Here is a 25,088-nt window from a genome sequence, read left to right as displayed (position 1 = left end):
GTACTCAGTAAGTTCTGAGCATCTGGAACAGTCTGAATGACACAGATTCAGCAGGTATTCTGAAAGAGACTTGGAATTTTAATTTTTAAGGAAAGATTTGGGGGGCTGTGGGCAAATAGGAGGGGATTTGGGACAGATTTGCAGCATCTCCAGAGGGAGAGAGTACAGCCCCAATGGGCTGAATAGCCCCCAGGCCCTGTGCTCTGTGGTACTGCCCCATTCACTGTGAATGATGAAGCTCATCCCAGGGCAGAGCGAGGGATTAGCCCTCCACTCTCATCACAATGGGGCCTGGCTGATTGACGGCAGCTCCAGACCAATGGGAGGAGAGTCTGTGTGGTCCTGCAGCCAATGGGAGTGAATGAGGGGTGTGGCCAGCAAGATGACACAGGTCCATGAGCTGTGCAGGTGCCGTGTCACTGAGTGGGGTTGGGAGAGACAGCAGAGACTGGGACAGAGGCTGTTGGACCTGAATTACAAACTCCTGGTAAATTAGAACCAAAAAACTGTGGAAGATGTAAATCAGAAAAAACAACCAGGAGGTTCTGGAAAAGCTCAGCAGGTCTGGCAGTATCTGTGATGAGAAATCAGAGTTAACATTTCAGATCCGGTGTCCCTTCCTCAGAACTGATACTGAGAGAAAAAAATGTTGGTTTATATGCAGAGGGAAGGGTTTAGGGGAGGATGTAAGGATTAAAGGATAGGTGGGAATAGAGCGAGAAGAAGGGTTGGATAAAGGAGTGGATAACGATCTAGCTGGGGGAGGGCTACTAGCTGTTAGTGGAAACTGTTAGTGGCTAACCATAGGTAGTGTGTAATGACAGGCTGTGAGAACAAGGACTGGTGTGTGGGGTAGGGGGGCTAGGACATGGGGTTGCTAAACTACGGTTAGCCACTAACTGTCTCCGTCGTAAGCTGTTCTCCACAGACATCACTCCATGATTGGAGCTGCAGAGGACAGAGTTGCAGATGGGCGGCACGGTGGCATTGTGGTTAGCACTGCTGCCTCACAGCGCCAGATACCCGGGTTCTATTCCCACCTCAGGCAACTGTCTGTGTCGAGTTTGCACATTCTCCCAGTGTCTGCGTGGGTTTCCTCCGGGTGCTCCGGTTTCCTCCCACAGTCCAAAAATGTACAGGTTAGGTGAATTGGCCATGCTAAATTGCCCGTCGTGTTAGATGTAGGGGAATTGGTCTGGGTGGGTTGCTCTTTAGACGGTTTGTCTGATCTAAAAATCTCTTAAATATCCTTCCCAACCCCCTCTATACTCCTCAAAGATGTATCTTAAAGTTGTTCTCTTTAATCAACATTTCCAGCATTCGTGAAGCACTTTAGGAGATTTGTCAGTGTGAAAGGCTCCATACAATGCAGGTCGTTGTTGTTAATGTCTGACATTAGGAGAAACAGGAATGAACACTCTCTCTCTTATAGCTGATAAACAGCAGCAAAAGCAGGAAGCACTGAGCATGCTCCAGCCCACAAAGGGCCTCTGGTGATTGATCTCAGTGCAGGACCAATAAAAGGATGGGGACGGGGCTGAAAGACAAGGTAGTGCCGGTTGGTCTGAGTGAATGAGGGGCGTGGCTACACTCAACCACGTGATAAGCCTCTCGATTAGTGGTGCTGGAAGAGCACAGCAGTTCAGGCAGCATCCAAGGAGCAGCAAAATCGACGTTTCGGGCAAAAGCCCTTCATCAGGAATAAAGTGATACCACGTGATAAGCTTCACTGGCAGCACTGTGATGTTGTGACCAAGCCATTGGAAATGTGTGAAGGTGCAGGGCATGGTTAAGGAAAGACATATTGATCAGGAAGAGAAGGAAATTTTAATGGAACGGGCTGAGATGTTTTACAGAACTTAGTGCACATCGGAAAACACAAATTTGAAAATCCCAGGCCTGTGTTTGTGGCAAACGGGAAAATGCTTCAAATGGTGAAAGGTGTGAGTGATCGCCGCCATCTTTATTGGGGGCAGTGATCCACGGGACATGTGTGTGGCTGCCAACTTTGAGAGGGGCAAGCTGTAGGGGGACGCATGCACAGCCTTCCTTGGCAGGGAGTGATAGGGCAGGATTTACACAGTGTCAGAGTCAGGATGTTTTCAATGTCAAAGAGTGTGATGCTAGAAAAGCACAGCAGGTCAGGCAGCAGCTGATTGGTGGGAAGGAAGATGGAAACGTAGGACAGGTCAAAAGGGCAGTGCCGAGTTGGAAGGCTGGATCTGGGATAAGGTGGGGGGAGTGGAAATGAGGAAAGTGGTGAAATCCACATTGATCCCATGTGATTGGAGGATCTGAACACAGATGATGAGGCGTTCTTCATCCAGCCATCAGATGCCTGGGATTTGGCGGTGGAGGTGGCCCAGGACCTGCATATCTTTGGTGGAGCGGGAAGGGGAGTTAAAGTCTTTGGGCACAGGCTGTTTGGCTTGTTTAGTGTTTTACTGTTACTTTCACAGACCTTTTGTAAGTTAATTTTCCTCTGCTGCCCAACCCCTGACAATGTGCTGCTCTCTCAACGGACTAAATTTTCCACAGTATCTTTGCCAGTGAATAAATCTTTTTTTCAACAAAAGAGTGCATTTTCCTTCCATTTCTGACCATCAAATTCTGCAACATTCTCACTTCCTGTAATGCATTTTGCACTCCCTGAAATATCAACTGTGTGTTTCTCTCTCCACAGACACCAGTGATTAATGCCAAAGCCCCATTGCCTGTGGAGAGGGTGATGTTTGACTTCCTTGTACAGCTGCAGTTGGTGTGGTGACTTGGGTAAGAGATGTTACAGATTATTCACTCAGTGACAGTGAAGAGTTGACAATGTGTGTGCAAATCAACAACGGTTTGTATTTTTATCATTTTTATAATTTCACAGAAATTGAGAATTTCTGACATAAGGCCACAGATGGGGATATTAGGTCAGGTGATCAAAAGTATTGCCAAATAAGCAGGTTTTCAGGAATACATTAAAGGAGGAAAGCAAGTCTGAGAGGGTCAGGGTGCGAATTCCAGACTTTGTTCCCTTGACCGTGTCGAAACAGCCAGACTGGTGAAGCAATACATAAATGCATCTTTGGGAGTCTGAAAGAAAATGAGTTGTCGAGGTCTCTCAGGTTGTGTGGTTCAGGGAGACAGGGATGTTCACAGCCAGGAATTACATCAAGGGAGAGAATTTTAAATTGTTGCTTGGAAGGAGCCTTTTGATGAATCAACAAGTTTTGGTGCAAGTGAGCACTCGGGCAGGAGGGTTTTCGATACTCTTGGGATTATATGTAAGTTGAATGTGGGAGGCTGGCCAGGAGTGTGTTTGGGTAACGTAGTCTGGAGATAACACAGGGATGGACGAGTATTTCAGTAAATGGGCTGAGTCTAGGGTGGAGTTGGGTGATGTCACTGATGTAGAAATAGCAGTTTTGGAGTCGGGCCCCTCCTCATCACTCCCCCTCCCCAATTCACAAATATTGTTCGTTGTTCTGTCTGTCTTTTCTGGTTATGTCCTTCTCTCCAATTCTGCTAAGAACTAATATTTGACCTCAAGGTTGTTGGAAAATCCTGCTCCATCTCCACTCTCCCTTTCCTTTCTGAATTCCTCAGATGTGGTGTCCATCCAGGATCTATCTTTGTCCCCTCCTGTATCTCACCTACACACTGCCAGGAGGTGACATCGTATTGGTTTCACATGTACACTGACGATGCCCAGCTCTCTCTCCCTATCATCCCTCTCCATTGCTCCACTGTTACTCATTTTTCAAACTGCTTACCACTCGATTGGCTGCAATTTCCTCCAATGAAACACTGCAATGGTTAAACCCATTGCCTTCAGTTGCTATTACAAATTACTTTCCCTTACTGCTCAGCCCCTCCCTCTTACTGGGAAATGCCTGAGGCAGAACTTAACAATATTGCTCTCATGTTCTGACCCCAAGGTAACCTTCTGATCAGACATCTACACAATTGCAAACACCTGGAATTCCGATCTCTAAAATGTTGCTTTTCTCCACCTCACCCCAGCTCCATTGCTACTGAAACCCCTTACCCATGTCTGTGTTGCATTAAAGTTGACAAATCTAAAACAGAACCCTTGATTCTGCAACTGACCCAGAATCTGGTTCTAGGTTCCCTCATGATGGGACACATCCTCTCAGTATTTACCCTGACATACCCCTTAATAAGCCTATGTTTCAATAAGATCGCCTCTCATTCTCCCCCAAATCCAATGAGTCCAGTCCCAACTTCTTCAGCCTTTTCTTAAAAGATAGTCCCTGCAAACCAGGGATCATCCCAGTAAATCTTCTCTGAATGCTTCCGATGAAGTGATGTATTTCCTTAAATAAAGGGACCAAAATTTCTCTCATTACTCCATATGTGGTCTCACTCGCATATATAAAGTGGCTCTCAGGTATTTCCTCCAAACTCTTATACTGCAAATCCCCTGAAATCAGGAATAATATTCCATTCCCCTTCCTGATGACCTGTTGTAACTGTGTGCTAGCTTTCTGTGTTTCCTGCACAGTTACCCCCTGGTCCCTTTTGTGTTGCAGCTTTCTACAGTTTCCACCATTTAAATAGTCCTCTGTTCTTTTATTACCTCCTCCAAAATGAACAACTTCACATTATCCCAAGTTATGCTTCATTTACCAACTTGTCCACTTCTCCGAATCCATCTCTGTAAACTGTTTATAATCCTTTTGGAATTTTACTGTTCTACATTTTCTAGGAGACTCCCCCCTCATTCTTCTAAATCTTTCCAGGGAGCACCAGGCAGTGGGAAGCATGCTGAGTTGCTGTCTTTTCAGAGAGACTCTTTGGAATGACTGGGAGGATCTTGCTGCCCTTTGGTCAGAATGGAGACAACTTGCCCATCGAGCTGCATGAGCCTTTCACACACCCCCCCCCCATGTCTTATTGATGAGGCACAGCGGCAGAACGGAAGGAAAGAAAAGGAAGGAAATCCTACTCTCCAAATCTCACTGACTCTTGGAACATTCTGTCCCATGTGTCAAAGATCTGCCCTGTTCAGTCACATGAAGTCCCAAGTTGGAAAATCATAGAAACCCACACAGATTTCCCCCTGAACTGACTACTGACCTCCACAAGGGGTAATATGTACAGTCATCCTGGACCAGGAGGAGGGGATGGTGTGAGTTTCTAACCTGAACTGACAGTGACAGATTTTATAAATTTGTATTACAGGATACTACAGGTGGATATTCAGATGGCAATCTCAGTAACTGTAATGCCAAACTCTGATTGAATTACTCCATTCATCAGGACCTCAGGACCTGGATATTTGCACTGTGTGTGAGTATTTTGTTCCAGCTCAATTCCATTTTCTGCATAAAAATTCTCCTTTGAATCAAACCGTCCCTCAATAGATCTCCCCAAAATCTTCAATATGTGTCCAGTAATCCTTTTATGATGGGTTGATGAGTGCAAGGTTTAACATCCTGTTGTATATGTTTTGCAAGCACTTGTCTCTCAGCTCCCCTCAATTTCCTTTGCTACAATGAGAACACCTCAGTTTCCCCAAACCCCTGATTCCCCAGTGTCTGTTTGCTCTCTATAAGGTACACATCAGGATCGTGTTGGAACATTCTCCACTTGCCTTCATCAGTGCAGCCCTCAACAGTATTAAAGAAAGCGAACATCCTCCAGGACAAAGCACTGTGCCTGAGTGGTGTCCCATCCACCACCTTCAGCATTCCCTCTCTCCACCTCCGATGCACAGTGGCATCACTGTGTAAAAGGTAAAGTCAGCATTGTCCTACCAGACCATAGGGCTGCTCTCTCATTAGGGAGAGATGTCTGGTGGTGGTTTAACCTGAAGGTTACCACAGCCCAGGCAAGGGGAGAGGTTGAGAACAAGAGTCCATCTATTGTAGATGGATATTCTTGATATGTATTAACAACACCCATGTCCCTGCAACTAAAATCCCCCATTCCTTGAACCATCCTGGTAACTCTCCTGTGCCCCCTCTCAGGGACCCTGCCATCCTTCCCAATGTGTGGGCAAACTCTGGTTTGCACAGACCCAGCTGCTCTGTGTTCCTGTGGGTGATGTCATCATCGAGCAACACTTGCACTAAACCTCACTGTCTGTGAGGGTGGGAGACACAAATCCCGAAATCATTTGAGATGTATTTAGTGTGCACTTGCTATGCCATGATAGATGACACTTTTCCACATGTACTGGAAAATAGAGGAGGATAATAGTATGGTGGTAGTTTTCAGTCGTAGTTTTCTTTCTCTCAGATTCGATGGACCACCAGAGCGTTTTTCTGTTCTGTTTACCGCTGAGATGTTTATTATAGGAATATGACAGGCTCCATTGGACATCAGGTCAGAAACGGTGATACTAGAATAGATGACACATGATTGGTCGATTTTCTTGGGAGGAAAGTGAGACGCAGAGATTTAAGAGGAAATTCAGAAGCTCAGCGCAGGAATTGTAAAGGGCCATTATCAAGTGAGAAATAAACATTGGGCATCCTGAAAGCTGGAAATAAAGAAAGGCACATATAGCAGAGCTTTGAGAGACTGGAGGGGATTAGACATGGGGAGGATAATGAAGCTGGAGGAGATGCAAGTTGGAAAGGATTGTGAGGATGGAGGATGTTACAGAGATAGAGATATTTGTGATAGAGGTTTTTGAATTTTGAGGCTGGAGTGGAATTATAGAGATGAGGAGGATTTGTAAGGCTGGATGAGATGGCACTGATAGGGAGAGTTCCAAACATAGAGGAATTTACAGAGGTAACGAGTCATAAAGTTACACAGCATCGACACAGAACATGTGGTCCAACCAGTCCGTGTCGACCATAAATTCGAACTGAACTAATCGCACCTGCCTCCACTTGGTCCAAGTCCATCCGAGCATTCCCTGTTGATATACGGGTCCAAATGTTGTTTTCCTATTAGAATCCCATTCCCCTACCCTTTTGCTCTGTATTTACCCCCGACTAATTCACTCAACCCAATCATTCCTGAACACTATGGGCAATTGAGCACGGCCAGTTCACCTCCCCGTACATCTGTGGATTGTGGGAGGAAACGGCAGCACCTGGAGGAACCCACTCTGACATGGGGAAGAATATGCAAACTCCACATGGACAGTCACCCAATACAGGAATTGAGCCTGTGTCCCTGGCGCTGAGAGGTAGCAGTGCTAACCGTTGAGCCACTGTGCCACCCTGCAATTGTAATTGCATTCACATCTACCATGTCCTCTGCAAGTTTATTCCACATGTGAACCACTCCCTGTGCAGAAACAAAAAAATAAAATCCCGAACTTCTTTTTAAAGCCTTACTTTTTAACGTGAGAAACGTATGTCCCCAATCTTGAATCGCACCCCCTCCTGGAAAGGGCACCTGCTGTTCACATTACTGAAACTCTTCAGGATTTTATAAACCTCTAATAAGGTCACCCCTCAGCCTCCTGTGCTCCAGTGAAAAAGGACCCAGCCTATCCAGACTCTGCTTATAATTCAATCTCTCCATTCCGATCACCATCCTGGTAAATCTATTCTGAACCTGCTCCAATTTAATAATATCCTTCCTATAACAGCACAACCAGAACTAGACACAGTATTCCAGAAGAGGCCTCCCCAACATCCTATACAACCTCAACATAACGTCCCAACTCCTATATTCAAAGATCTGAGCAATGAAGGCAAATGTGCTAAAGCCCTTCTGAACCACCCTGTCTGCATGTGACACATAGTTCAAAGACCTGAACCCCTCGGTCTCTTTGTTCCATATCAGTATCCGAGGCCCAACTTTTAATCAGTGTAAGTCCAGCCTTCGTTTGTTTTATCAAGATGTAATATTTCGCATTTATTCCAATCCAAAAATCACAAACATCCTTTGAGTATAAAGGCAAGAGGAGTATACTTAAGAGTAAAATCAGTAAGGCAAAAAGGGGACAGGAGACCGCTTTGGCGAATAGGGAAAGGGTTTTTACAAATACATTTAAGAGCAAATGGGTCACTAGAGAGAGAATGGACCACCTCAAAGATCAGCAAGGCAGCCTATGTGTGAAGACGCAGGAGATGGGGTTGTTGGGGGGGATACTAAACGTGTGGCATCAGTGTTTACTGTGGAGAAGGACAGATTTGTGGGGGTTGTCAAGATTAGAGATCGTGAGGGTGATGAGACAGGAGGAGATTGGAGGATGTTACAGAGATTGAGATGTTTGTGATACCAGAGATAGTGATGGTTCTGAGGCTAGAGAGGATTTCTAGAGATAAGGAAGAGTTTAGTCTGGATGAGGTGATAGTGATATGGGGAGTTGTGAGCATGGAGGAATTCACAAAGATAGCGAGAGTTAAAGTCATAAAGTGATACAGAACAGAGACAGACCCTGTGGTTAAACCAGTCCGTGTCGACCATAATTCCCAACTAATCTAATCGCCCCTCCCTCTGCTTGGTCCACATTCATCCAAACATTTCCTATTTATGTACTTGTCTAAATGTCTTTTAAACATTGTAATTGTATTCACAGCTGCCTCTTTTTCTGGGAGTTCACTTCACATATGTAAAAGTAAAAACAAATCCCCAATTTACTTTTTAAACCTTTCTCATCTATTTTCAAATTGTATGCACCCAGGTCTTGAATTCCTCCCCCCCCCCCGCCCCCCGCCCCACCCCACCCCACCCCACCCCCGGCCATTCACCTTGTCTACACGCTTCATGGTTTTCTAAACCTCTAAGGTCATCCCTCAACCTCCTACGCTGTAGTGAAAAAGCATCCCAGCCTATTCAGCTTCTCCTTGTGACACAATCCCTCTATTCATGGGAACATCCCGGTTAGTCTCTTCCGAATCCGCTCCAATTTAATAATATCCTTCCTATAACAGCACAACCAGAACTGGACACAGTAATCCAGAAGAGGCCTCCCCAACATCCTGTACAGCCTCAACCTAAATTCCCAACTCCGGTACTCAGAGGTCTGAGCAATGAAGGTAAGTGTGCTAACCACCTTTTTAACCACCCTGTCTACATGTGACACAGACTAGGAAGACCTGAACTCCTCGGTCTCTTTGTTCCATATCACTACTCAAAGCCTTACTTTTAATTAGTGTAAGTCCTGCCCTCGTTTGTTTTATCAAAATGCAATATTTTGCATCAGTATTTACTGTGGAGAAGGACACGGGAGATGTACAATGTGGGGAAATAAATGGTGACATCTTGAAAATTGTCCATAATACAGAGTACTGGATATTGGAAACGCATAAAGGTGGATCAATCCCCAGGCTTTGATCAGGTATATCCAAAGATTCTGTAGGAAGCGAGGGAAGTGATTTCTGGGCCTCTTGCTGAGATTTTTGTATTATTGATAGTCACAGCTGAGATGCAAGAAGACTGCGAGTTGGTCAATATGGTGCTACTATTTAACAAAGGTGGTTTGGACAAGCTCGGGAGCTACAGATGCTGTGCTAGACTAGGTGTTGGAGGGAGCCCTGAGCGACAGGATTTGCGTGTATTTGGAAAAGCACGGACTGATTAGGGGTAGTCAGCATAACTTTCTGTATGGGAAATCATGTCACGTACTTGATCTGGTTTTTAAGAAGTAACAAAGAGGATTGATGAGAGAAGAGTAGTAGATGTGATCTATATGGACTTCAGTAAGGTGTTCGACAAGGTTCCCCATGGGAGACTGGTTAGCAAGGTAAGATCTCACGGAAGTAGCCATCTGGATATAGAACTGGCTATAAGGCAGAAGACAGAGGGTGGTGGTGATGGATGATTATTTTTCAGACTGGAGGCCTGTGACTAGTGGAGTGCCACAAGGATTGGTGCTGGGTCCACTACTTCTCATCATTTATATAAATGATTTGGATGTGAACACAGGAGGTATAGTTAGTAAGTTTGTAGATGGCACCAAATTGGAGGTGTAGTGGACAGTGAAGACGGTTACCTCAGATTTCAATGGGACTTTGATCAGATGGGCAAATGGGCTGAGGAGTGGCAGATGGAGTTCAATTCAGATAAGTGCGAGGTGCTGCATTTTGGAAAAGCAAAGCTTAGCAGGACTGATACACATTATGGTCAGGTCTTGGGGAGTGTTGCTGAACAAAGAGACCTTGCTGTGCAGGTTCACAGCTCCTTGAAAGTAAAGGCGCAAGTAGATAGGATAGTGAAGGTGTTTGATATGATTTCCTTTATTGGTCAGAGTATTGAGGAAGAGAGTTGGGAGGTCATGTGGCAGCTGTTGAGGACATTGGTTTGGCCACTCTTGCAATATTGTGCGCAATTCTGTTCTCCACCTATCACAAGGATGTTATGTAACTTGAAAGGTTCACAAAAGATTTATAAGGATATTGCCAGGGTTGGAGGGTTTGAGATATAGGGAGAGGCTGTACAAGATGGGGCTGTTTTCCCTGGAGTGTCAGAGGCTAACGAGTGGTCTCAGAGGTTTATAAAATCATGAGCATGGATCAGATAGATAGACAAGGTATTTTCACTGGAGTGAGGGAGTCTAGAACTAGAGGGTATAGATTTAGCATGAGAGGGGAAAGATGTAAAAGGGGCCTAAGGGGCAACTTTTTCATGCGACGGTGTTGCGTTTATGGAATGAGCTGCCAGAGGGAGTTGTGAAGGCTGGAACAATTGCAACATTTATTAGGCATCTGGATGGGTATATGAATAGGAAGGGTTTAGAGGGATATCGACCAAGTGCTGGCAAATGGGACGAGATTAGGTTCGGATATCTGGTCAGCATGGACGAGTTTGACTGAAGGGTCTGTTTCCGTGCTGTATGTCTGTGACTCACAGTTGGGGTTCAGCTCAGTGGGTTTCAGTCTCTTCAAAGGTAAATCTTACTCTGCTTTACTTTTTAAAATCCGCAACATTCAGTAGGGTGAGGGTTTACTAGTTTAAGTGCCTCTGTTATGATATTTTGGTTGAATGTTTTAAATGTAAAATATAGGTACCAATGTATTCAAGAGTAGTCTTTTGTAAAGCTGTAAGACTCTGCCTTTTTCTGGATCTGCAGATGAAGGTGCAGAAATGGCCATTTGTACAGTGATGTGCACTTCCTGGAGGAGAGTAGGGGGAGTTTGATGATCCTGATGATAGCCTGCAGGAAGTGATGCAAATCCTCTTGGATCACATGGATCAGATTGAGTAGTGCTTAATGATAATGAAGAATTTACAAGAGTCAGGGTGTGTGATAGGTGGCAGTTTCAGGCCGGAAAACTGCAGATACAGTCAGGTAGATGGGTTACCTCTCGGAAAGGTAGGAGAGGGAGGTAGGTAGAGCATGAGTCTCCTGTGGAGAATGTGAGGACTGCACATGCTGGAGATCAGAGCTGAAAAGTGTGTTGCTAGAAAAGCGCAGCAGGTCAGGCAGCATCAAAGGAGCAGGAGAATCGACGTTTTGGACATAAGAAGGGCTTATGCCCGAAACGTCGATTCTGCTCCTTTAATGCTTTTCCAGCAACACATTTTTTCAGCCATGAGTCTCCTGTGGCTATCCCCATCTCAAACAAGTTTACTATTTTGGATAATGTAGGTTGTCATAGACTTTCAGGGAATGTTACACTGACAGCCAAGTTACTGGTACTGAGATTGGCTCCACTATAATGAGAGGTCTATCAGATTCCAAACGCTCAAGGATGATCAGGGACTTTCTAGTCTGGCACAGACTGCTGTTTCTGCAGCTGATAGTGAGACATCAGAATGGGGTGGTACCTCCCTGGTGCTCGGGTCAAGGATGTTTCGGACAGGTAGCAGAATATTCTCAAAGGAAAGAATGACCAGTGGGAGGTCATTGTACATTGGTACCAATGACATAGGAAGGGGCAAAGATGAAGTCCTGATGAGAGAATATAGCAGATTAGCCTGGAATATAATAAACCAGGTCCTCGGTCATAATATGTGGATTACTCCAGGTGCTACATGCTTGTGAGACTAGGAATAGCAGGATAGAGGAGATGAATGATTGGCTAAGGAGCTGGTGTAGGGCAGAAGGATTCACATCTTTTGATCATTGTAATCTCCTCTTGAGTAGAGTTGAAGTGCATAAGAAGGATGGATTGTACCTGAATTGGAAGGTGTCTGATATCCAGGCAGGGAGATTTGCTCGTGCTACTCAGGAGTCATTAAACCAGTGAGGGAGTGTGGGTAAACTCAAAGAGATAGTGAGAAAAGTGGTAAGTCTGAGGCTGGTACAGTTCAGAAGTCAGACAGTCAAGGCAGGCAAGGGCAAGGCACAGAACCAGGTAGAACTGACAAGTTTCACTGCATTTACTTCAATGCAAGAGGCCTGACAGGGAAGGCAGATGGGCTCAGGGTATGGTTTTGAATGTGGCACTGGGATATCATGAGTATTACAGAAACGTTGCTCAGAGATGGGTAGGACTGGCAACGTAATGTTCCAGGGTATCGATGCAAGAGGAAGGATAGAAAGGGGGACATGAGAGGAGGCGAAGTGGCCTTTTTGATTAGGGGTAGCATTACAGTTGTGCTGAGGGAGGACATTCTGAGATTACGTCCAGCGAAGTTACTTAGGTTGACCTGGGAAATAAGAAAGGGATGATCACCTTGTTGTTATTACCTGCATGGGTTTCATCTGTTTGCTGTGGTTTCCTCCCACTGTCTAAAGATATGCAGGTTGGGTGGATATTCTAGGCTGAATTGCCCATATTGTTCAGGGATGGGCAGGCTAGGTGGATTAGCCGTGGGAAATGCAGCGTTACAGGTTTAAGGTAGGAGGCTTTGAGGGTCAGTGTGGATGTGATGGGCCGAATGGCCTGCTTCCACACTCTCAGGATTCTCTGATAATTCCACTAGTTTAAAAATAGTTACAGAAAATAATAAACCAGATCTAAACGGTGTTCTAAATTGGACAAAGGTGAATTTTGACGGTACAAGGCGAGAACTTTCAATATTTCTTTGCTATTCCCAGGTAAAGGGACAGCTGGAAAGTGGGAACATAAGAACAGAAGGAAGAGGAACAGGAGTAGGCTACATGGCCCCTCAAGCCTGCTCTGCCTTTCAATAAGGTCAGGGCTGATCTTTTCATGGTCTCAGCTCCACTGTCCTGTTCTCTCACTATAACCCTTAATTCCTTTCCTGTTCACAAATCTACCTTTTGACCTAACGATAGTCAAGTCGATAACGTCAACTGCTGCACTCAGCAGCAAATTCCACAGATTCACAGATTTATCTGAAGAAGTCCATCCTGAACTCAGTCCTAAATCTGATATCCCCTTATTTTGACTCTCTGCTCCCTAGTTTGCTCCGTCCCCAGTGGAAATCACCTCCCTGCTTCTAGTTTATCTACTCCCTTCATAATTGCAATTTTTTTCCTATCCAACCCCCATACTTCGAAATTCCAATGAGTATAGAACTAGTTTTCTCAATCTCTCCGCATACATCAACCCTCTGAAATCCTGACTCAAACTAGTGATCCTCCACTGCACCCTCTCCAGTGCCAGTACATCCTTCCTGAAGTAAGGAGACCAAACCTGTACACAGTACTCCAGGTATGGCCTCTCCAGCACCCTGTACAGCTGCAGCATAACTATCCCTCTAGCAATGAAGGACAATATTCCCTTCACTGTCTTATTTACCTGCTGCACCAGCAAACCACCTTCCTGTGAATCATGTACAAGGAAACCCAGCTCCCTCTGTACAGCAGCGTGCTGCAAGTTTTCACCATTTCATCAGTTAGCTGTTAGTCCGACCAAAATGGATGACCTCACATTTCCCAACATTGTCCTCCATCTGCTCGACCCTTACCCACTCACTTAACCTATGCGTATCCCTCTGCAGACTTACATTGGCCTCGGCGCACATTGCTCTACCTCTCAGCTTAGTGTTATCTACCTTTCATGAATTAATGCTGTGTCTGAGCTGAGACCATTTCTATCCAGCTAGCTCACTATTTCTTCCTTGAGCGATCGAGCATTTCCCCCACTACAGAAGTTATGCTAACAGGTCCATTTTAAAATATTGGCATCACATTTGCAGCTACCTAATCTGTCAGAACCGTCCCAGAGTCCAGCACATTTTAGTGAATTATCACGAGTGCGTTTGCTATTTAGCCTCTGCCATCTGTTATAGTCCCCTGGGATGCACTCCATCACGGCCAGACGACCCTTTAGGCTGTTATCTTTCCCAACACCACCTCTTTACTGAGAATGATTGCTTCTCTGTCCTCATCTGCCATTGCATCCATAGGCCTGCAACAACGAGAGTACACAGAGAGTATGTTCCTGTTAAGGCCAAGGCTGGGAGGTGTAGGGAATGCTGCCTGTCGAGAGAAATTGAGGGCCTGGTCAAGAAAATGAAGGAGGGATATGGCAGGTACAGGGTTTGCGTGAATCCCTCCAGGAGTAAAAGGGCAGTAGGAGTATAGTCGGGGGAAACCATGAGGGCTAAAAGGGGACATGAGATAGCTTTGGGAAATAGGTTTAGGGAGAACCCAAAGAGATTCGACAAATACACCGAGGACAAAAGAGTAACCAGGCAGAGATTAGGGACCCTCAAAGATCAGCAAGGCTGTCTGTGGAACCATCGGGGGTGGGAGGATTTCATGTCAGCTTTTACTTAGAGGATGTGGAAGTGAGACAGTTTGGAAAAATAAATAGGGAAAGCTTGACAAGTGTTCATATTACAGAGAATGTGGTACTGGATATCTTAGAATACATAAAGCTGAATAAATCCCTGGGACCTGATCAGGTGTGTCCCAGAACTTTGTGGGAAGTTAGGGAAGTGATTGTATCGCCAATAGCCACAGGTGAGGTGCTGTAAGACGGGTGCCATTATTTGAGAAAGGTGGTGAGGAAAGTCCAGGGAACAATACACCGGTGAGCCTGAAGTCAGGCAAGTTGCTGGAAGGGTTCTCAGGGACAGGATTTGGATGGAATTGGAAAGGCAAGAAATAATTAGGGATAGTCAGCATGGCTTTGTTCATGGAAATCACTAACTTGGAGTTCAGAAAGACGTTCAACAAGGTTCAACATAACAGACTGGTTCACAAATTATACAAAATTGGCTGGAAAATTGGAGACAGAGGATAGTGGTGAAGGTTTGCTTTTCGGACTGGAGGCCTGTGCTGAGCAATATGGTGTAAGGATTGGGGGTGGGTCCACTGCTTTTCATCATTTATATTAATGATTTCTATGTGAATATAGGAGCTATGATTAGTGAGTTTACGTAGACACCAAAATTGGAGATGCAGTGGACAGGGAAGAAAGTTACCTCAGAGTACAATGAGACTTCAAACAACTGGGCTGAGGAGTGGCAGATGGAGTGGAATTCAGATAAATGTGAGGTGCTGCGTTTTGGAAAAACAAATCAGGGAAGGGCCTGGGGAGTGTTGCTGAACAAAGAGACGTTGAGGTACAGGTTCATGGTTCTTTGAAAGTGAAATAGGCAGGGTGGTGAAGAAGGCGTTTGGTATACTTGTCTTTATTGGTCTGTGCACTGAGTATAGGAGTTGCGACATTATTTTGCAGCTGTACAGGACATTGATTCAGCCATTTCTAGAATTCTGCTTTCAGTCCTGGTCTCCCTGCTATCGGAATGATATTATAAAACTTGAAATGATTCAGAAAAGATGTGCAAAGATGTTTCCAGGGTTGAGGGTTTGACCCATACAGAGAGGCTGAATAGGCTCGGGCTGTTTTCACTGGAGCATCGGATGCTGAGAGGTGACCTTCGAGGTTGATAAATCGTGAAGAACATGGTTAGGGTGAACAGCCAGGGTCTTATTCCCAGGTTAGGGGAGTCCAAAACCAGAGAGCACAGACGTGAGGTGTGAGGGAAAAGATAGAAAGGCGATCTAAAGAGCAATGTTTTCAAGCTGAATATGGTATGGAATGAGCTGCCTGAGGAAGTGTGGAGGCTGGTACGATTACATTTAAAAGGCATCTGATTGGGTACGTGTTTAGGAAACTTAGAAGGATATGGGCAAAGTGTTGGCAAATGGGACAAGATTAATTTAGGATATCTGGGCGGCATTGACGATTTGGACCGAAGTGTCTGTTTCTGTGCTGTGCATCTCTAATGACACTAATAAATTCAAATTAAGATAGATTTCTCTTTTATGGAGAGTTAGCAAAAGAGCTGACAATTCTCCTTGTAGCTGAGAAGGTTAATCAGTGATTTCAACCAGAAACTGATTTGTTTCCAGGATATTTAATTTACAGAGACACTGAGAGAAATTATTGTCACAAATTTTAAAAATGTGAAGGTTATTTTACTCAGTAAGTTCTGAGCATCTGGAACAGTTTGAACCACAGCTGGATGCAGCTTTTGTTATTGTCAAAACAGATTTGGAATTTAACTATTTGAGGATAAATGTGAAGGGCTACTGGTAAATGGGAGTGGAGTAAGGGCAGATTGGCAGCATCTCCAGAGGAAGAAAGTACAGCCCCAATGGGCTGAATAGCCCCCAGCCCCTGTGCTCTGTGATGATGAATGATGAAGCTCATCCCAGGGCAGAGCCACAGTCATGTACAGCAAGGAAACAGACCCTTTAGTCAAACTCGTCCACACCGACCAGATATCCCAACCTAATCTAGTCCTATATGACAGCAGTTGGCCCATATCACTCTACGCCCTTCCCATTCATATACCCATCCAGCTGCCTTTCAAATGGTGACAGCTTGTATAGTTACACCACTTCCCTGACAGTAGATTCCATACACGCACATGAAAATAGTTGACCCTTGGGTCTCTTTTATGTCATTCTCCCCTCACCTTAAACCTATGGCCCCTCGTTCTGGCCTTCCTAACCCCAGGGAAAAGGCCTTGTCTCTGTATCCCATCCAGGCCCCTCATGATTTTATAAACATCTGAGGTGACCCCTCAGCCTCCTACCACTCAAGTCACAATGGGACCTGGCTGATTGATGGCAGCTTCAGACCAATAGGGGAGCTGGTGTAATCCTCCCGCCAATGGGAGTGAATGAGGGGTGTGGCCAGCAGGCCCACACGTGACCATGAGCTGTGCAGGTGCAATGTCACTGTGAGGGGGGACCCAGTGAGTGTGAAGGGAGTGGGAGAGACAGCAGAGACTGGGAGAGAAATTGAGTTTGTGTACTGGGTGGGTTGATAAACACACGATGTAGGCTGCTAGACCTGAATTATAAACTCCCAGTAAATGAAAACCAAAGGAATTGCAGATGCTGTAAATCACAAACAACAACCAGAAGATCCTGAAAATGCTCAGCAGGTCTGGCAGCATCTGTGAAGAGAAGTCAAAGTGAATATTTCTGATCCAATGACCCTTCGTCAGAACTGATGTTCCTGAGAAACAATGTTGGTTTATATGCAGAAGGTAGGGGTTAAGGAGTAAATGATAGGTGGTGATAGATTCCAAAGAACGCGATGGGAGCAGTTGGACAAAGGAGTGGATAACGATCTGGCTGGGGGAGGGTGAATAGCTGTTTATGGAGACTGTTAGTGACTAACCATAGGTAGTGTGTAATTGCAGGCAATGTAATAACAGGGCCTGGTCTATGGGATGGGGGCTAGGACACTCGTACGTAGGAGACTTAGGACCTAATATTATGGAATCCAATATTGAGGCCAGAGGGCTGAAGGGTCCCCAGGTACAAGATGAGGTGATGTTCTTCCAACTTGTGTTAAAGTGTGGCGCTGGATGTGCACAGCAGGTCAGGTAGTATGCAAGGAGCAGGCGAATTGACATATTGGGCCTAAGCACTTCTTCAGGAATGTGAGGGTGGGGAAGAGGACAGATAATAGGATGGGTGTGTAGGGCTGGTGGGAAGGTAGTTAGGAAGGCGATAGGAAAATGCAGGTGGGGGTAATGGTGAGAGGGTGGAGTGGATAATTGGGAAAGAAGATGGACAAGTGGGACAGTTTGAGGACGGTGCTGAGTTGGAGGGTTGGATCTGAGATAAGGTCGGGGAGAGGAAATGAGTAAATGTTGCCATGTTGTTGAAGGGTCGCTCCATCCCACCTATTATTTACTCTTTTACCCCTATCTCCTGCAGTCCAAAGGTGTGTAGGTTAGGTGAATTGGCCAAGCTAAATTTCCCGTCGTGTTCAGGGATGTGTAGGTGAGGTGGGTTGTTCAGGAGAAATTTAGAATAACAGAGTTGCGGAATGGGTCTGGGTGGGATAATCTTCGAAGGATCAGTGTGGGTTTGTTGGACCAAATGGCCTGGTTCCACACTGTCGGGAGTCTAATTTTCCCAGCTGCCATCGGTTCTGGGGAAGGGTCAATGGACCCGGAATGGCCCTTGGTGTGTGCAGGAGCTGGAAACTGGGAAGAGGGAGTGGCAGCGGAAACCGGGGGAAAATGATTCAGTTTAGACTAGGAGGTTTTATTTACACGTCTGTACAGGATGTTAGTCCTGAATTAGAAACTCTTGGTCCCATGTTTACAGCAAATGGGAAAACGGCTGTGGGCCTCAGTCAGTGATGGGTCCTGGGTTATGGCCACCATTTTTACTGGGGGCACGGTACAGCAAGGTGCATGGACATGTCCTCTTCCTGGGTGGGGGAGGGGTGATTTGAAAGAGGAGCATTTACACATCAGACACATACCAGAGAAATATTTGTCTTTCCAATTCATCCTGCACTTGTTTTGTGAATTCTTTTTATAGGATATTAAATGAGAATAATTGAGGACGGGATCTCAAAAAAGCAGATTTCTGCACTCAGCGGAGTCATCAGGATCTGAATATCATTAGCATTTTACTGTGGAAGGAGAAAGGGCTGTCTGTTCTGTCTCTGGGAAAATATCTCCAATACTTTTGTAAAGCAAAATGCAGAAAGATGTTCAAATTTGTGGTTGAATTCCCCATGGGTGATTTGGCCTGAGTGGGAGCACAGATTTATCCAGATTATACCTAGTCTGTTTGCAGGAACTGTCAGATTTAGTCCCAGTCACTCACTTCATAATGTTAACCTGTAAACTCCTAATTTTCAACTCCCTGCAAAATTTTCATTAAAATTCTTTGTGAACTCAAATTCCAGCACATTTTCAGGTGGAATGTTCCAGGTTCTGACAACTGTCTGTTCATCCAGAAACTGCTGAGGTCCATGTTGACTCTGGGGTTACAAAGGGCTGAGCTGAAAGATGAGATACAGTTCCTGAGCTCCCATTGCGATGCATTGGAACAGTACAGGAGGCTGAGGGCAGTGTAGGTGTGAACAGACAATGAAAATGACAGGGCTGCACTGAGTGTTGCTTGACTCAATGAGTGTGTTTTGCAGTTGGGTGAAAACAGAGAAAGGTGAGATCGGGAGAAGTTGAAGCTGAAACTCTGGTTTAGTTCAGGCCATTGAAAAATTCACATGGTCCCAATGGGAACAGTCAATTTGTAAGTGATACCTGCAGAGTATTTGTTAAGTTTTTAAAATATAATGTATCAGCTTAAGTAAAGATTGCGGCTTTTGATATGTAATGGAAATGTTTGAAGTGAAGGAAGGTTGAAAGCTATTTTAAATTCTCTTAATGGGAGTAATTAGCTGAATCTAGAGAGACGTTGTGACAGGAGCCCTCAGACCCGTAGTGTGCTCCTCTTGTACAATGTGGGAAATAAGGGATACTTTCAGTGTCCCTGACGGCTATGTGTGCAGGAAGTGGGCCCACCTGCATCTGCTGGGAAACTGCTTTTCAGACCTGGAGTTATGAGTGGACTCACTGTGGAGCATCTGAGAATGTTATGGACAGCACATTTAGTGAGTTCGTCACACTGCAGGTGAGGGTTACACAGGCAGAAAGGGAATGGGTGACCATCAAACCAAATAAAAGGCTCAGGAAGGCAGTGCAGGAATCCCCAATGATCATCCACTTCTCAAAAAGATACTGAATCCTGCTTGGGATTCTGTTGGGGGTGAATATGTGGAGTGGCTTCTCGGGAAATCAGCAACAGCCAGGTTCATGATACAACAAATAGCTCTGCTATACAGAACCGGAGGAAAGACAGTGGTAGGGCTATAGTGACAGGGGAAGCAATGGTCAGGGGTACAGGCAGGCACTTCTGTGGTCACAGACATGAATCCAGGATGGTATGTTATCTCCCTGGTGCCAGGATCCGCGATTATCATGGAGCAGCTGCAAGACATTCTGGAGCTGGAGGGTAAAGCCAGTGGTTGTGGAACACACCGATACCAATGACATCACTAAACAAAGGGATGAGGTCCTGAAAGCTGGATATAGGGAGATCAGGGATACAGTAAAATGTAGCTCCTGAAATAAAATAATGTCAGACTTACTCAGTGCCATGTGCTAGTGAGAGCAGGAATAAGAGGATAGATCAGCTGGACGTGTGACTGGCGAAATGGTGGACCAGAGAAGGGTTTAGATTCTTCAGGCACTGGGACCGTTTCTGGGTGGGTCCTGTACCAGCCTGACCGGTTACCCCTGGGCAGAGCTGGGAGAAATCTCCTGGTGGAGGCTTTTGCCAGTCCCATTGGTGCGGTTTTAACTAGTCTAACAGGGGGATGGGAACTAAAGTGTAGGCTTAGATGGGTCAGATTCAGGACAGGGAATGGGAGGTAGAATATTAGTGATGTAGTCAGTGGCTCAGAAAGCCACAGGAAAGGAGGATTAAAGGAAGATTGCGTCCCTCTTCATCCATTCATCCCAGGAATTATAGTCAGCAAAATATGGAGCTGTACACTCTCTGACTCTAAGTGCTTCAGCAAAATGGGGGAAATCCACAATAAAAACAAAAAAGTGCTGGAGATCCTCAGCAGGTCGGGCAGCATCTGAAATGGTAACAGATGCAGGAAACATTGCAGCCTTGAAGAAGTGTTGAGATGATCACACCAGGTACTACAATATCGGTTACACGCTGAGTGCCAGAACGGGGGACTAGAATTAATAGGTGCTTGATGACCAGCATTAATACGATGGGGCTAGAAAGGTGACATTTCGGGTCAGGACTATTCATCAGGGCTGACGAAGGGTTCCGACCCAAAACATCAACCTTCCTGCTCCCGTGATGCAGCCTGACCTGCTGTACCTCCCCAGATCCACATTGTATGGACTCTGACTTCTCGCATCTGCAGCCCATAACTATCTCCACATCCCAGGACTCAGGCTGGTGACCCTCCTTTACTCTCTCAATAACCAGGAGAGCCTTCCTTGGGAAAGGGGAACAAAGGTATACACAGTACTCCAGGTGTGGTCTCACCAAGGCCCTTCCAGAAAGGGATCCCTGCTACTGTACACGAATCCTCTCACTAGGAAGGTCACTCATCATTTACATTCTCCACTGCTTCCCACTCCTGCCTGCTTCCGAAAAAGAGGGAATCGCAGAGCAACATGGAATCAAATGAGGTCAGAGTTTCTGATATAAAACTGTTGAACACAATGCCCCCATCTTCTACATACTGGCCATCAAGCGCACGTGCCTGGTGTGATAATCTAACCATTTCTTCAAGGCTGCAATGTTTCCTGCATCTGTCACCATTTCAGATACTGCCAGACCTGCTGAGGATCTCCAGCACTTTCTGTTTTCTCTGTTGTGCAGGACTGAAAGGGGGGATTTGCAGTTGAGAAATTCAAATTGAACTTCATGTTCAGTTTTGATAGTTACTTGATCCGTGCCGATCTGAATATCATTGACCTTTTCATCTGGATGGAAAGGTGGTGCATTCTGTCCGTGGGTGAATATTTCAAATGTCAGTGTGACTGGGAAAAAAGTACTGAGACAGTGAAGTCCATGTTAGTGTGGGGACTGTGGAGAGAGATTTCATTGGTTCTTGAAAGTCTAAAAAATCTTGGCACATTTCCCAGGAGCAGTTAAGCCACTGGTTTTGTATGAGGGCAATTAACCATGAAACCAGAAAGACAAAAGGATTCCTGCATCATGGAAAAAGCTATGAAAATGGGATTGTTGTAATGGATTGAATTATCGATCATGGATTGTAATCCATTGTCATGTCTGTTCCAACGCCGTGGGGAGACACTGGAAATGTGATGAATGCAGTGTAGGTTTCAGTTATTAAACTGGAAAAGGTGCAGAAGAAATTTCCAAGGATGATGCCAGGGCTCAGGGGTCTGAGTTACAGGGAGAGGTTGGACAAGGGAGGGCTTTTATGTTTAGAGCAGAGGAAACCGAGGGGGAATATTTTATAGAAGTTTATTAGGTCATGAGAGGCGTGGGTAAGGTGAATGCACTCAGTCTTTTTCCCAGGGAACCAAGGACTGGAGGGCATCAGTTTAAGGATAAAGGAGAAAGTATAAAAGGGGAGCTGAGGGGCAACTGTTTTCCACAGAGGGTGGTACGTATATGGAATGAGCTGCCAGTGGAAGTGGTTGAGGCGGGTACACTAACAACATGTAAAAGGCATTTGGACAAATACATGGATAGCAAAGTTTCAGAAGCAGATGGGCCAAGTGCAGGGAAATGGGCTTAGCATGGATGGACATTCTGATCGGCATGGGCCAGAATGGGCCAAAGGGCCTGTCTCTGCTGTAGGATGCTGTAACTAAGTGCATTTGCTATTTCTCCCACGAACTCTGTTGGTTTCCTGCGATGTATTCCATCAGGGGAAGGAGACTTGTCTACCTTTAGCGCCATTAGCTTGCCCAGCTCTAACTCTTTCACGATCATGGTTATTATCTAGGTCCTCACCTTCCTCAGTCTCCTTATCAATTACTGCCATGTTCTTCGTATCCTCCACTGAGAAGACTGACTGCTGTGTGCTCATATTCCTGAACCCTGCTGGATAGGAATAACTAGGCACAGAACTCTGAGAGGTCTTCTTTGAGTCTTTATTGATGAGACATGGCAGTTACCTGCGTATTTTACGTGCAAAACGCCTTTAGGCAGCATTAGGTCCGATGTACGGCTGCCATTCTTCTACCTTTGTGATTTGTGACTTTACATAGAGACTGTCTCTCAGGATGATCTCCATGGCAACAACAGTTAAAAAGTCTAGTTCAGTTCAACTCTGGTTAAACCACACACACCTCCCCCACACCCCCATGACTCCCTCAAGTATCTGACAGGCACTTCAGTTTCAGTGGGGCTGTCTATTGGGATGCTGATGTGGAGGAGCCGGGGTTGGGGTGGGGTGGACAAAGTTTAAAACCACACATCACCAGGTTATAGTTCGACAGGTTTATTTGGAAGTACAAGCTTTTGGAGTGTGCTGTGATTTTGAACTTGATCAGGATTATCTCTCTGGTAACTGTTAAATGCTTCAACAATTACAGAGGCCATATGTTCCCCAAACAATAGGTTTCCCTCTAGCAGTGTAAACTGCTATTCCAGCCCTGGGGATAGCTACTCATCACTTTTTATACCCAATCCCATCAAGCTTTCAGTTGACCTTTAAAGTTTTTCTAATCTCCTCGTTTCTCCTTTGGTCTTTGCCAATTTGTATGCCTTCTATTTCAATTTGATAGACTCCCTTATTTCCTGAGCCACCCCCGGCAGATTACTCCTTTTCCGACAGTCCTTCCTTTTCACTGATATATACTTTTGCTGAGCACTTCGAAAAATTGCTTTGATATTCCTCCACTGTCTGTCAACTGTCCCACCTTAAAGACTTTGCTCCCAGTCTACATTACCAACTCCTGCCTTATACTATTGTAGTCTCCTTTGATTAAGCACAGGATCTTCGGACTGGATTTAATCTATCCGCTTTCCATCTGTGTTCTAAATTCAACCAGATTTATCACGCGGCTTTTGTCAGATTACGAGGTGAGACGATGTTTCCTGGGTGTTTTGGTTTTCATTATCAGTGACCTTGGCTTTGTAATAAATTACAGACTAGATATTCACAACAGAGTATTCTGGACGGTGTGAATGTACCACACAGTCTATAACCATAAATCACTGTTACCCCTCAGTTTAAAATTGCAAAATCGTTATCTTCTACACGCTTCCTCACTATCTCAGTTTTGAATGCTATTCCACTTGACTATCCTACATTTTCCGAAAATCTCCTTTGGTGAAGGTGGTGAGTTTTGTATTCCGCTTTCCAGTTATTACTGTAAGAAGATAAGTCCTGGGCACAGGAGATGCAATGCAGCCCTTCGAACCAGCTCCACCATTTAATACCATGATGATTGAGCTCACCTCGGTCTCAGCTGGATTTTCCCGCCTGCTCTCTCTCTCTCACCCTTCAGCTCATTGCAAATTAAAAATCTGTATCTGTCCATTAAATTTGCTCATTGTCTTGGCATCCACTGCGTTTTGAATAGGGAATTCCACAGATTCTCAACACATCGAGATAGGTACATTCTTCTTCATGAGAATACAATAGAATCCCTACAGTGCAGAAGCAGGGTATTCATCCATCGAGTCCACACCAATCCTATAATTCAGACTCACCCATTCCCAGTATTTCCCATGGTTAATGGCTTAATCTGCACATGCATGGACACTGTGGTTTAGCACGGCGAATCCACCTAACCTACACATCTTTGCACTTTGGGAAGAAACTGGAGCACCGAACCAAACCATGCAGCCACTGGGAGAACGTGTAAACTCCACACAGTCACCTAAGGCTTGAATCAAACCAGGGTCTCTGAAGCTGTGAGGCAGAGGTGCTAGCCACTGAGCCACCTCTACCTAAAACTGCTTCCCCTTCTTGACCCCTCCACCCTGCAATTGACTGAATCTATATTCCTTACGTCAGAAATTGGGTTGTCTAACCAGATGTCTCAGTAAAACCCAGTGACAAGCCATATGTCCTATCTGTCTGAATGGGGATCCTATACACAACATCCTTCCATCCCACACGTTTCATTCACTTTTCAAAGACAGGGCTCCAGTGACTTCATGGGGACTGTAACTTCCATAATTCCTGAGGCAGGAACCACAGGTGTATTGGGAAACCCGGCACTGTACATGTACAGAATTTGGGCGGGTTTTGGAGCACGTGCTTTAGGGTAATTAGGGGAAAGTATTTCACACTGTGATTGGCCAGAGGAGGAACGTATCTGCTTGTAGTATTGATCAGTTGGGGGGGTCAAAGTGTCACTACACCCTCGTGGGACCACTCTCCATCCCCAGTTCATTGTAATGCCGGGAGTAAACTAATGGGAAACAAGGAAGAATCTGATCCATTCTCCCAGACTGAAGGTTCCTCTTCTGTCCAGGATCTGCCACCTCCCTTTCTGTTTCCGTCTGTTTCATTCTG

General features: G+C 45.4%; 1 long non-coding RNA gene across 3 annotated transcripts in view; it reads left to right on the top strand.

The window, feature by feature from the left end:
* The window catches only part of LOC140487217 (uncharacterized), a 47,509-nt gene that overhangs the window by 5,676 nt on the left and 16,745 nt on the right, over positions 1–25,088 (top strand). For 2 of the 3 annotated variants that reach the window (XR_011962781.1, XR_011962780.1), the window contains exons 3-4: positions 2,684–2,772; positions 5,194–5,301. This is a non-coding gene — a long non-coding RNA (uncharacterized lncRNA). Of the gene's footprint in view, positions 1–2,683; positions 2,773–5,193; positions 5,302–5,567; positions 6,266–25,088 lie in introns of those variants that run through there. The other variant, XR_011962779.1, reaches the window with a different exon arrangement.

The sequence above is a fragment of the Chiloscyllium punctatum genome, chromosome 16 (genome assembly GCF_047496795.1).
Source record: "Chiloscyllium punctatum isolate Juve2018m chromosome 16, sChiPun1.3, whole genome shotgun sequence".
NCBI lineage: Eukaryota > Metazoa > Chordata > Chondrichthyes > Orectolobiformes > Hemiscylliidae > Chiloscyllium > Chiloscyllium punctatum.
Note: the sequence above shows the minus strand (reverse complement) of the source record. Positions and strands in the feature narration are given on the sequence as shown.